General features: G+C 43.7%; 1 long non-coding RNA gene across 1 annotated transcript; it reads left to right on the forward strand.

Annotated features, from left to right (window-relative positions):
• Window positions 1-9,321: 9,321 nt before the first annotated feature.
• On the forward strand, window positions 9,322-11,457 carry LOC116224419. Its single transcript, XR_004165577.2, has 3 exons — window positions 9,322-9,426; window positions 10,350-10,497; window positions 11,275-11,457. It is a non-coding gene; the product is annotated as an uncharacterized LOC116224419 (long non-coding RNA).
• The last annotated feature ends 751 nt before the right edge of the window (window positions 11,458-12,208 follow it).

The following is a 12,208-nucleotide window of genomic DNA, read 5'->3' on the forward strand; positions in this document are numbered from 1 at the left end:
TTATCCAAACTTCTTTGGGCTGGAGAGGCTGAGAGGAGGAGAGATGGATTATAGGGGACAGGGTGGATGGATCCTAAAAAGCGGTTCTCAGAGGAGCAGATCATTCATTGTCAGCCCCTGTGATCACCTCCGCTGCTCCACACGCCTCTCCGACGACGAGAGAGCTAAAAATACCTCTTGGATTAGAAAAAAAGGGGCTGGTGTCCCTCCTGCATCTTTGGCTGCTGCGATTAGCTGGAAGGTAATGAGAAATGAGGGAATCAACAGGAGCTGATGTCAAAGCTGAATGTTCAGTGGTGTTTCTTTCTCTCCATCAGAGAAAGAGAGTGAGATAGAGAGAATGAGAGAGAGACAGAGAGAAAGAGAGGGGGCTATGAGGTGGAACAGATGGTGTGGGATATGTTCGGTCTCCGCTGGCGAGGTCCAGGTTAGGCGCTTTCACAGGAAATCAGACAATCAAGTGTGAGATATTGACACAGATCCGATCTGCTGAGATTTGAGAGGGAAGGGGGAACGAACAGGTTGGAGATCAGCTTCTGGATCACACATAATCATGCTTTAAGCTACAACTTTACCAAGATGAATATAATTTCCTCTTGCAGCACCACCAGCAGCACAAGAACCTTTATTCAGTCACAGATACTGAGTCTGTGAGGGTGTACCCACCTCAGAACAGTGTGAGGCATGTGTGTATTCATTCAGTCCCTAATGTGTGTTATTTGCTAATCTTTATTAATATTTTTAAATAACTTTCTGTGCTTTCAAAATGACCTGTCATCTGTGGGCGTGTGTGTTCTCTCATCTGTTTCTGTGTGATTGTGTGTGTGTGTTTGTGTGTGTGTATGTGTGTTCCTTGTGTAGTTTATAGGAACAAATGTAGTCAAACTAACCTTGTAGTGGCTGTGGTGGGAATTCAGGTATTTGGCAAATTAAAATGTGTGGATTATGTCCAAATATTCCTCCTTGCCGGGAAAATTTCCTCCCTGGGAATTAAGCTGTGTTGAAGATAATTACTCAGATTAATCTTGCGTTGCCAGGCTGTTCAGAAAAATTAGTTTGTTAAAGTCAGCAAGGCCTTCCAACAGTGCATCAAGATTTTGGCTCTGTTTTCTCATAGTTTATTTGTGGGTAAAGTGTCTTTTCACACATCACTCCTCCACACATATGCAAAACACTAAAACATTAAGGAAATTAAGTATTTCAAAGCACAAAGGAAGAGAGTATTCTTTTTATTAAAGGCAAAAATGTGTGGGTGTCCACAGTGGGTGGTTGTGATGATAACGTGTTTGGTGTGTGTGTGTGTGTGTGTGTGTGTGTGTGTGTGTGTGAGAGAGTGTGTGCATGCATGACAGAGAGAAACAGGGGAAATAGGAGAGAAGGAGAGGTGGGCGAGGAAGTAGTTTTACCTCTCCTCACACTGTTACCTGCCTACCTGGCGTCAGCCGTCCCAATGCCAGTAGGTGGCAGCGACAGGCAAACGTATTTCACCTCATCAATACTTAATTGATTGGCTCTTGCTTGGGTTCCTGCTTGACGTTACCTAGGAAGACAGGCCTGGTATTACCATCTTTCAGCTCACAGCCATGTGCCATCACCAGACAAGGGACTAGATGAGTGTGTGTGTGTGTGTGTGTGTGTGTGTGTGTGTGTGTGTGTGTGTGTGTGTGTGTGTGTGTGTGTGTGTGTGTGTGTGTGTGTGTGTGTGTGTGAAGCGAGAAGCTTGTAACAAGGAGGATAGACATGCACTACATAAAGTGAGACTCTTTAAGTAAACTCTTTTGGATCCTGAGTAAAAAGAATGAAAAGTAACCAGTGATGTAATCCACTACATATCTGGCTACATATCCACATAGCATGTTCACTACACTCTGCACTTCAAAGTATAACATATTTTGGATTGCACATTATCTTCCTCAGTCCCAAAAGAGAGACTATGACAGACTGCAGTCAACAAATCAATCTTCAAATCTTGCTCGATCTTATATGATGATTCTTGAGTGGCTGAAGCTGAAAGGGCTAAATCAACTTCCTTGATAATCAATCCCATGACATTTTCTTCATCAATCTAAGTCAGGGACAAGGCTGATATACTGTAGGTGTATTACGGAACACACGTTTGTGGTAGAGGAAGGTTGACTGGTGTTGTATTATTTCTGAATGTGGTGGTGTTACCATCCCTGATCCAAAAGTATATCAACATGGGCTGATCACTGTATCACTGCTTCACAGCTCCCAATCTTCAGTCACAACTGTCACCCAGAAGTCCAGAATATGCACAGAAAAAAACATTATGTCAAACACCCTTTGCAAAATGACTAAGATGATAACAATTGACAAGTGTAGTTTACAGTGTACACATGGTCATGGCTTTAGGCCAACCTGCCATGGGTCTTTAGTTTCCTGATTGTTAAAAATCCCTTTGGTTTTAACATCAACAGCCAGACTGCAGAACAGAGTATGTGGTCAGAGGCTGTAAGTCTTTCACAAAAATGCCTACTTATGATGGCACACATTATGTAGTGCTACCTAACGTCATCATTTGTATTTATTCAACTGGCACACAATGTTTATTTTATGTACATGTTTATAACCCCCAAAGGCCTCAATTTATAATCTCTTGGCTAGGATATGATAGGATGGCCACAAAAACACCTCTGAAATCTTCAGCAACCAATGTGTTTAGTTAGCTGTGCATCCTGATCTTACACTACGGGACTGCCATGACATTTGGTTCCCTGTGTAAGATTTGCTTTCAACCTGACTAAAAAACATACCGTATATATCACCACTAGTTTAACAGCATACACACACACACACACACACACACACACACACACACACACACACACACACACACACACACACACACACACACACACACACACACACCACACACACACACACACACACACACACACACACACACACACACACACACACACTCACACAGGCTTTGTTGGACTACTGAGTTAAACAAAACAAGTAAAAAAAACAATACAAATTTCAAAGAAAAATTATCTTCCAAGTGTGGCCACACAGAACTAACAATTTCTAATCCAAATTGGTTCAGAAAAGAATGACCAGCCCTTCCGGGACCCGTAAAAAATATTATACTAAAATAGCCATCATACATGCTGTGATATGAGATTAATTAAGAGAGAAAAGTCAAAGTTGGGGAGTACGCCTCCCCAATCTTCTTCAAGGCTAATTACTTTAGCCTCTAATTAGTGCGAGGGCACTAGCTCTTTTAGCATAAGTGTCCTGTCGCAGTGATGAAAGAGGAAATATTGATTACTTTCCAAGACCCTGTAAAAGACTTCATATTTCATCAGTGACTAATCAGGGCAAAAATAGAGGGAATTGGTGGAGATGAACATGAATAATCATCTATTAGGCCTAATTATGCCATAAATTAAGCATGGTCATTGCGCCAGCACAGAAGAAGTCCCTTTGTTGTGGAATAACAGCACTGTGAATCATCACTTTCTAAAAATAATACATCAACAATACAAAAGCTGCGTCCAGTGTAAATGTCTTTATAATGCAAAACAATATAATTAACATCCACGTGTCAGCCATCCCTGTGATACGGACTGGGAATGTAAAACAAAAAATAGCTTAGGATAGCTCTTATGGATATCTATGTGTACAATCAAATCACCATGTAATGAAACGTGAGGGTTTTACACAGTGCCACTGTTAGATTTCCTTGGAAAAGTGTTACTGTTCATATAGGATTATAGAATAATAGAAGTTAGCGGAAAGGTTGAAGCAGTTTATTGGAACTGAGTGAGAAAACGCATTACAATCACTCTTGTAGAAAGACTGCTGGAGCAGTCTCTCTCTTTATTTTTCTCTCTCTCTCTCAGTCTCTCCGCCTTCTCCAGAATGAGATGCAGTGAGATGGAAACTTCGGTCAGGAAGTGGAACAGGTCAACATTGTTAAACGTTCCCCCCTAAAAGCCTTCATTTTTAACACAAGTATTCTGACAAAAGGTTTGGAAATAAGTTTGCTGACGCACCGTAGCAGGGGCCACTCGGAGCGTTAGGCCTTCAGAATGTGAAAACAAATCTAATAATAAAACAAAACAAAAAAAAAAGAAAAGAAAGAAAAAAAATGAAAAATAAAATTGTCGGTTGAGGCTGATGGCCAGGTCAGCGAGGTTCTTCTAGTATAGAATAGAATCAGTGGAGCAAAATCCAATTGCTGGGAATGGGAGTGAAAGCGAACAATAATGACACTATTTCAAAAGCACAAAGATGCCGCCAATACAGATATCCAGGTCTATTCACTGTGCCGGAACAATCCCAAGGGACGAAGAAAATGGGGGAGAAGGGGGGTAGATTGAGACCTTCAAAGAAATAAATCTCAGTTTGATTACTTCTTTTTCCACAAAGAAGAAGGTCCTGAGGAAGGAGAAGGGAGCGCATCAGGTCTTCTAATTTCAGTGGGACTGAGAGGGGGCGAGACACTCTTTTGAGACAGACTCACCCCTTTCTGTGGTGGACTGAGAGAGAGAGAGAGAGAGAGAGAGAGAGAGAGAGAGAGAGAGAGACGACACAATCCTATCACACAATGCTGGGTGCTCAAGTGGCGTATTTCATATTTACAGAACGAGTCATTTATGGAGGACAAAAAGAAAGAAAAAGAAAGTGAGAATGTAAGAGAGAGGGAGAGCTCATCACCAGATTGGAATCTATGCTTCATTTCACATTAAACATGTGAGTATAAAACCGTGGTAGCCATTCAAACCTCACAATATTCCCCATCTCGGCACTGCTATTGAATTGAAGTAGGCCTATACAAATATAAGAAATATTAACAATCACCAGCATCAATTGCTGTAATGACACTGTGTGATTCAAGCGCCTTGCTATTTATCGCATCTCTTTCTTTCCATGTTCCCTGTCTCTTTAAAAGTAGTGCAGGTCCAGTTTACAGGAACCCAAGATCTTATTGACAAGTGCAGATGTTTTTGTGTTCTCTGTTTCCCTGAGTCATAGTTATGAGCAGGCTGAATTCCACACAGTGGGGATACAGTTGGTTGCCTGCTTCAGGAGTGCTTCTGGGGGGAGCAGAGACGTGTTGTGTCTGGTGTGAAATCCATGCTGGGTGTGCGGTTCATCGACAGGAGAGCGCCAGATGTGGAGATCTATAGGAGAGAAGGTTGCCAGCAGGTGGCAAGGTTAGCTGCATAACACCACAAAACACACCTGAACACACACACACACAAACACACACACACACACACACACACACACACATGCATACATGCACGCACCCACACACACAAACACACACACACTATTTCAAGGTTCTCCTACTAGTCTATAAATCACTCCATAGTCATGCACCTGAATATATAACAGACATGCTCTCAAGGTACACACCCAGTAGATCCCTGAGGTCCTCCGGCACTGAACTTCTAACAGTTCCAAAAGCCAGGACAAAGAGACATGGGGAAGCAGCTTTTAGTTTCTATGCCCCCAACCTTTGGAACACTCTGCCAGAATACCTAAGAATGGCCGAAACGGTTGAAACCTTTAAACATGCACTTAAGACATACCTCTTTGATCTCGCTTATCACTCACTGTAAAATGTATTTAACATTTATGGAACATTTATTTATTTACTTATTTCTGTCTCTTTTCAAGTATTTGTACCCCCCCCCCCCCAGCAGCTGTCTCTTAGTTTGACGATAACTGTGCTGAGCAGTCCTTTATGGTGCCAGTGCGGTTAGTACGTAATTTCCTGTTCATTTATCTCTGGCAAAATCTGTGTCTTTTTATAAGTGTTTTGTAACTTGTAAAATGTATTTATTTAACATTAGTGTAGCATTTATTTATTTATTTACTTATCTGTGTCTCTTTACAAGTGTTTGTAAACCCCCCCCCCCCCCCCCCCCCAGCAGCTTAGTTTGACGATGACCGTGCTGAGTAGTCCTTTACGGTGCCAGTGCGGTTAGTACGTTTATTTTATTTTATTCATTTATCTCTTGAAAATCTGTGTTTTTTTTTTTTTTTTTTTTTTTTTTTTTTACAAGTGTTTGTAAACCCCCCCCCCCCCCCTTTTCTTTCCTACTGTGAGGCGCATTGTGTTACTTCCTTGTATGAAATGCGCCGTACAAATAAAGTTTGATTTGATTTGATTTGACTATATTGTGATATTACCACATGCTTTAAATTCATTGCCATACAGAATAAGAGTGAAGAACAACTCTCTCTCTCTCTCTCTCTCTCTCTCTCTCTCTCTCTCTCTCTCTCTATCTATTTCAAATCTTTCCCCCTTTTACACTCTTTGCCAAGTACCTTGCAATGACGCCTCAAGTAAATATGTGGTCAGAGGTGTGACAAAGTGTCATCTGAAGCATTTTTATCAGCGAAAATGATCAACACTCGCAGCGCAAGCCGCGTTGAGCTGCTGACCAATCTCGGGGCGTCAGGTTGCTGCCCGCTTTGGGCTGACTGAATCCCCCCGCTGAGAGCCAATCCGCACGGCTGCCTGGGGAGCAATAAGCCCGCGCCGGCCGGCCTGAGAGCAATTCAGAGCGTTTGACAGGAAAATTACAGACACGTTAGTGCTGCCGTGCCACAGACACATACAAAATGCCTGCTCTCCGTGCGTGTATCTCTGACTGTGTGGGAGCGTCTTGTCAGGCCACAAAGTGGTGTTGATCTCCAGTCTTCTGTACTTGAGTGCTGTTTGTGATGGGGGGGGGGGGGGAGAGAAGAACAGAAGTGAGCATTCACAGGATGTAGTACAGAGATGTATGTGCGCAGAGGGAAGGCAAACAGTGCCACGAGGATGAAAGAATTTGGACTGGCCTTTAAATTTCTAAATTCTAGCTTCCCTGATGCTTCGTGTGTTTGTGTGTGTGTGTGAGTGCATGTGTGAGTGTGTGTGTGTGTGCGTGTGCGTGTGTGTGTGTGTGTGTGTGTGTGTGTGTGTGTGTGTGTGTGTGTGTGTGTGTGTATGTCTGTTTGCCAGTCTGTGTTTTGTTGCCTGCGTGTGTCTGTGCGTGTCAGAGACTGAGGCGCTTTCACTAGAGAAACATATTTGAAAAACAGCATGCTGAAACTGCATAACCAGAAGTGGCAGCTTTGATTTCTGCACAACATCCATCCTTTTGTCTCCAGGGAAATGTATTCATTGGCTGTCCTTCCAGAGTGCATATCACTCCATTTAATCTTTTCAACCAGCAGTGTCCAGCAGAAAAAATAAACAACTAGGACCATGCACACACGCACAGGACCATAGGTGGTCTGTATTATCTTTTTTTTGTATCTCTCGTTCACACACATATACACACACACACACACACACACACGTGCGCACACATGTGTTCCAATGATTTTTCCAATTTTCGATCCCGTCACAAAACCGGACCAGATGGAGGTATTCAAGGTTGAACAGAATGCCAGTCAGATGTGGGCTTCTGCTCAAAGAAATAGCCAGCTTCTTGTGCACACAATGACAGGAAGGAAAGACACCAAAATGCAAGGCTCACCTCACCTTTCCTTGTCATTCCCCTGGTCAGTATATATTTTCGTAGGAAAATATTAATCTGGGCTTCTCCGGGCCTGCCCCTCACTGTTGGGTGAATTGGCTCTGTGTTGAAGCGTGAAGGGGGACTCTTTTTTTCCCGCAAGATGCCTTTTTTTGTCATGCCACAACTGCCTGTTTTCAATCTGTGGCTCTGGCTGTTTGAAAGGGGCGACACGTTCAGCTGGCTGACTCTGCCTGATGTGAGGGCCTGCTCAGCTTAGAAAGAGACTCCAGTCTTGTGAATCAGTCTCTGCCTATTATCACACAAACAGCCCTCCATGGCTTGTCTATGCCCACTCCATCCTGGCAGGGAGAAAGTTAGACAGAGAGAGGACTGACAGAGCCTGGTAAGAGCTGAATAGACACCAAATAAAGTGGATGGTCAGGGACTGTCACACTGTCTCAAACAGCTACTTTTTAAAGTAGAATGTAAACATAACAGTATCTGGTGGCACTTCATAGAAAGGGGATCTATGAGGAGCCTTTTTCGGTCCAGTCTCTTCCTACCGATTACATTTTATTAAATTTTATCATCATTATTCCGGTTGCAAGCCTCTCCTCCAATAAGCTACGTGGGATTCCTCACTTGGAAAAGGTCCCATCAAAAACCTTTTTGCATTTTAATCAAGCCATTAAGGTTTACTTTTCTTTTTTTTTATTACTTTCTTGCCCAAGGCTGTAAAGCCTGGAAGGCAAAGCACAGATACAGTGTTGAGGCTCCCCAGCATGCGTTGCACTAAAGGACCTGTACCACGCTGGCAGCCGCATGTGGCAAGGTTTCTGACAGCCAACATGCAGTACCACCAAATGAGATGAAAAAGAATGTCTAAAGTGCACTAAAGGAAGAATTTAATGTGTGCTATTATTAGTATAAAAGTCAACAAGAATCTAAACATTTAAACATTGCGGCTGGGGAAAGATGACTTTGCTTTCTGTTCTTGTCTGGTTCAGTCAAATGAAGCTTCTCTTTATACCACATTTACATACTGCATGGTTTGTTAAGCAAACATCTGTTAAGTCGTTCAGGTAGAGCAGCTTTATTAGTTCGTATTATAAACTGAATTCCAACTGCAGTGGGCAGGGAATCGATACAATCACCCCTGGGAGAGGAAGAGACTTTCACCATCACAGCTTCCTTATCATTCACCATGACTGTGAGGCCCATCAGGCAGCAGCTTAACACTAAATCTCGTTGTCCTGCACATTCTACCATTGAAATATAACACAGGAAACTGACGTTTCTGTTATCTTTTAAAACTTGAAGTTATCGAAAACTGCCACAGACATGTCTTCCTCCAGTAGTACCCAGATTGTGAATAAACGTACGTTCCCAGTCTGGTGTACGTGATGGGGAGAGTATGGAACAGACAGGCTGGTGTACGTGATGGGGAGAGTATGGAACAGACAGTCTGGTGTACGTGATGGGGAGAGTAGGGAACAGACAGTCTGGTGTACGTGATGGGGAGAGTATGGAACAGACAGAAGTATCAGAGTGAGCAGGGAGCAGGTGCTGTGTCATGCTAGGTGCTGTGAACTAGCAACATGAACTAACTAAAGAGTAAGAACTTTGAGGTTTCAATGTCAGAGTCACTAGCTACAGGTTTGACCGTTTCCCAGTTTGAATTAGTCAGAGCGCCAGCTGCCGACTGCAAGGCCAGCTAAATGTTTCAGCTTCAGTCAATCACGTCCGCAGATTCTAAAACATTTGGAGCCAATCACGTTCGCACAGTCGAAAACATTTGTCCAATCACGGCAGAAATCCTGGAGAGCGACGTCAGGCACACATTGCAGGCCTTACGCTAGACCTGAGGGGGCGGGTAATTCAAAGAGTGAAGCTAGCCGGATGCTTAAGGAATCAACCGAGGCAGATTATCGACATGGTGAGTATTTACACATTTAATACACTGCTGTTAGATACTGAACTAATTTCACCTTTTGTGTTTAGCTAGCTTTCAACCTTACAAACACTCTCTGTTATCTGACTGGAATTTCGCTAGAAACACTCTGTTAGCTGACTGGAATTCCGCTAGTTCTCATCAGCGTTTCCATTGCTAATGTTATCTGTTAGTGCTGTATGATATAACTTAGGTTATGATTCATTTCACCCGTTGTTTTATGTTGTCGTATCGATGTATTTAGCCATCTAGCTACGTTACAAACACTACCTTATCTGACTGGTAGTTCGCTATATTAAGGGGGCTTTTACGAGGGCTATGAATGAATGAGAATGAGAATGTTTGGACTGTGAATCAGTATTTTCTATCGATCGTTTAAATTCAGATGTATAAACGAATATATTGGGAGGTAGTCATATGAATACAGTCTCTTTTACACATGTTTAGGTAGCTACTCTCACTGTTGATGTCATGGAATTTCACTCGTTCTCATCAGCAAAGCATTTGCTAATGTTATCTGTTAGTTATATGTAGTGTGGTTAATTCATGAGCTGTGTTTCAAACACTATGTGGCTTTTGCCACCACTGTGTTTTTCATAGGGTTATTAATATAACAAGGAAGATGCTCTGCTCTTCATGTACTTTTATGTTTATGTACATTTATGTTATTGTCATGCATTAAAAACAATGTGTATGCATATGTCACCAAAGGCAACATCTTTCAAGTCACACAAGGTGATGGCAGACACAGAGTTGATTACCATTGGCAGGAAGGTAACACACCTACCCAGTTTATTTGGAGTTGCTGTTGCTGCCTGCCTCTTTAGTTCATATCAAGGGAACTAATTGAATGTGTGCGTGCGTGTGTCTGTGCGTGCGTGTCTGTGTGTGCGTGTCTGTGTGTACAGGTGTCAAACCCCCGTATCGGGGTGGAGTCGTTGCTAGTGACGGTCATCAGAAAAGCGCCAGCCCAGCAGAAGGCAGGGAGAGCCAGAGTCTGGCCGGGGAAGTGCTTCAGACTCTAGACAGAGAAGGCCTACAAGACTATAAATGCAGGTCTAACACGCACGCACAGACACACGCACATACCCAGACCAGGACGCACAGACACACACAAGCGGGCACGCACAGACAGATGCAGGTGGGCAGACACGCACGCACAAACAGACGCACACAGGCACCGAGCACACACAGACGCACGTAGGCAGGCACGCACACCCAGATGTACGCATGCAGGCAGGCACGACTCGCAGACACACACGCAGGCACGCCTCGCAGACACACACACACACACACACAGGCAGGCACGCCTCGCAGACACACACAGGCAGGCACGCCTCGCAGACACACACACAGGCAGGCACGCCTCGCAGACACACACACAGGCAGGCACGCCTCGCAGACACACACACAGGCAGGCACGCCTCGCAGACACACACACAGGCAGGCACGCCTCGCAGACACACAGGCAGGCACGCCGCACAGACACACAGGCAGGCACGCCGCGCAGGCAGGCAGGCAGGCGGGCGGGCGGGCGGGCGGGCGGGCAGGCAGGCCACGCAGGCCACACAGACGTAGGCAGGCACAAGCAGGAACGGACACACAGACGCACGCACGCTTGCACACCTCAACTCTCTACACAGAGAAGGCCTAAAAGACAGAGATGCAGGTAGAACACATGCACACACACTGCTCAACACTCACCAGCTACCAGGCAAAAGGGAGGTTCTTTCTTCCACCACACTGGTAATTTAGTTTGTCACTGGATCTCCCAACTTAATGGCGTTTGGGCTGCTCTAAGTGTTTGTTTGTTTGTATTGTGTCCCTCTGTAGTTGGAAATTCCTCGTGGGGGAGAGCTGCGCGTAATCGGAGTGCTACTTGGGAGCGTTCCTGGTGGACGGACCAGCGCAGAACCGTCTCCACGCTTGAAAGTGACAAAGCGGGTCCCTGCCACACTGGCCGGTAGCGACTTGCTGTCTGGATTGTATACTGGATTGGGATGACTCCTCTTTGGTGTAGGGTTGATCTATTGCAGTGTTTTTTTTTCTGTGGATTCTATATGTGGGGCGTGGTTTAAGTATTGCAAACTGATAATACCTTTTGGGGAGAAGGCATGTATCTTGCTTTTGTGTGGACATTGTGTGGGGGTTTTCATGTTCGACATGGTTGGCCATTAGTGGGGTTTATGCCTATTGCCTAGTGGGGTTCTATGTACAGTGAATCTGTGCCTACAGTCCTGTATCCAGTCTCCTTGTGGCAAATAAACATTTGTATAACCATTTCTGATTCTGAGTGTTGTCTGTGACCTGAGTGTTGCTGTACAAGGGGGTGTTTTTAATGACAATCTGTGTTAAAACAGCACACTGATAACAATAATAACAGTAATGATGATGTTGAAAATAATAAATGGGGATGATGCCAATGACAACATTAATAAAAGTAACATTGCATGTTATTAACAAGTCAATACAAATTATAAAAACACTGAAAATGATGGAAAGATCTGCATGCGATGATCCCTTGGCAGTGGACATTCTGGTCCTTCAGGTACAGGTATGTGGGAGAAGAAATAAATAATTATTACACATACAGAACACGAATATATGTGTTTGAGACATATATATATATAGACATTTATATATATATATATATAGTGGGGGTGTTGAGTTATGTCATTGTTATTTGTATTATTTTATGTTGCTGATTTGTATCCTATTGTGTCAATTATACTAATTTTATGTGTTATGTAAGTTAGGGGAAATGCAC

Source organism: Clupea harengus, chromosome 17 (assembly GCF_900700415.2).
Source record: "Clupea harengus chromosome 17, Ch_v2.0.2, whole genome shotgun sequence".
Taxonomy (NCBI): domain Eukaryota; kingdom Metazoa; phylum Chordata; class Actinopteri; order Clupeiformes; family Clupeidae; genus Clupea; species Clupea harengus.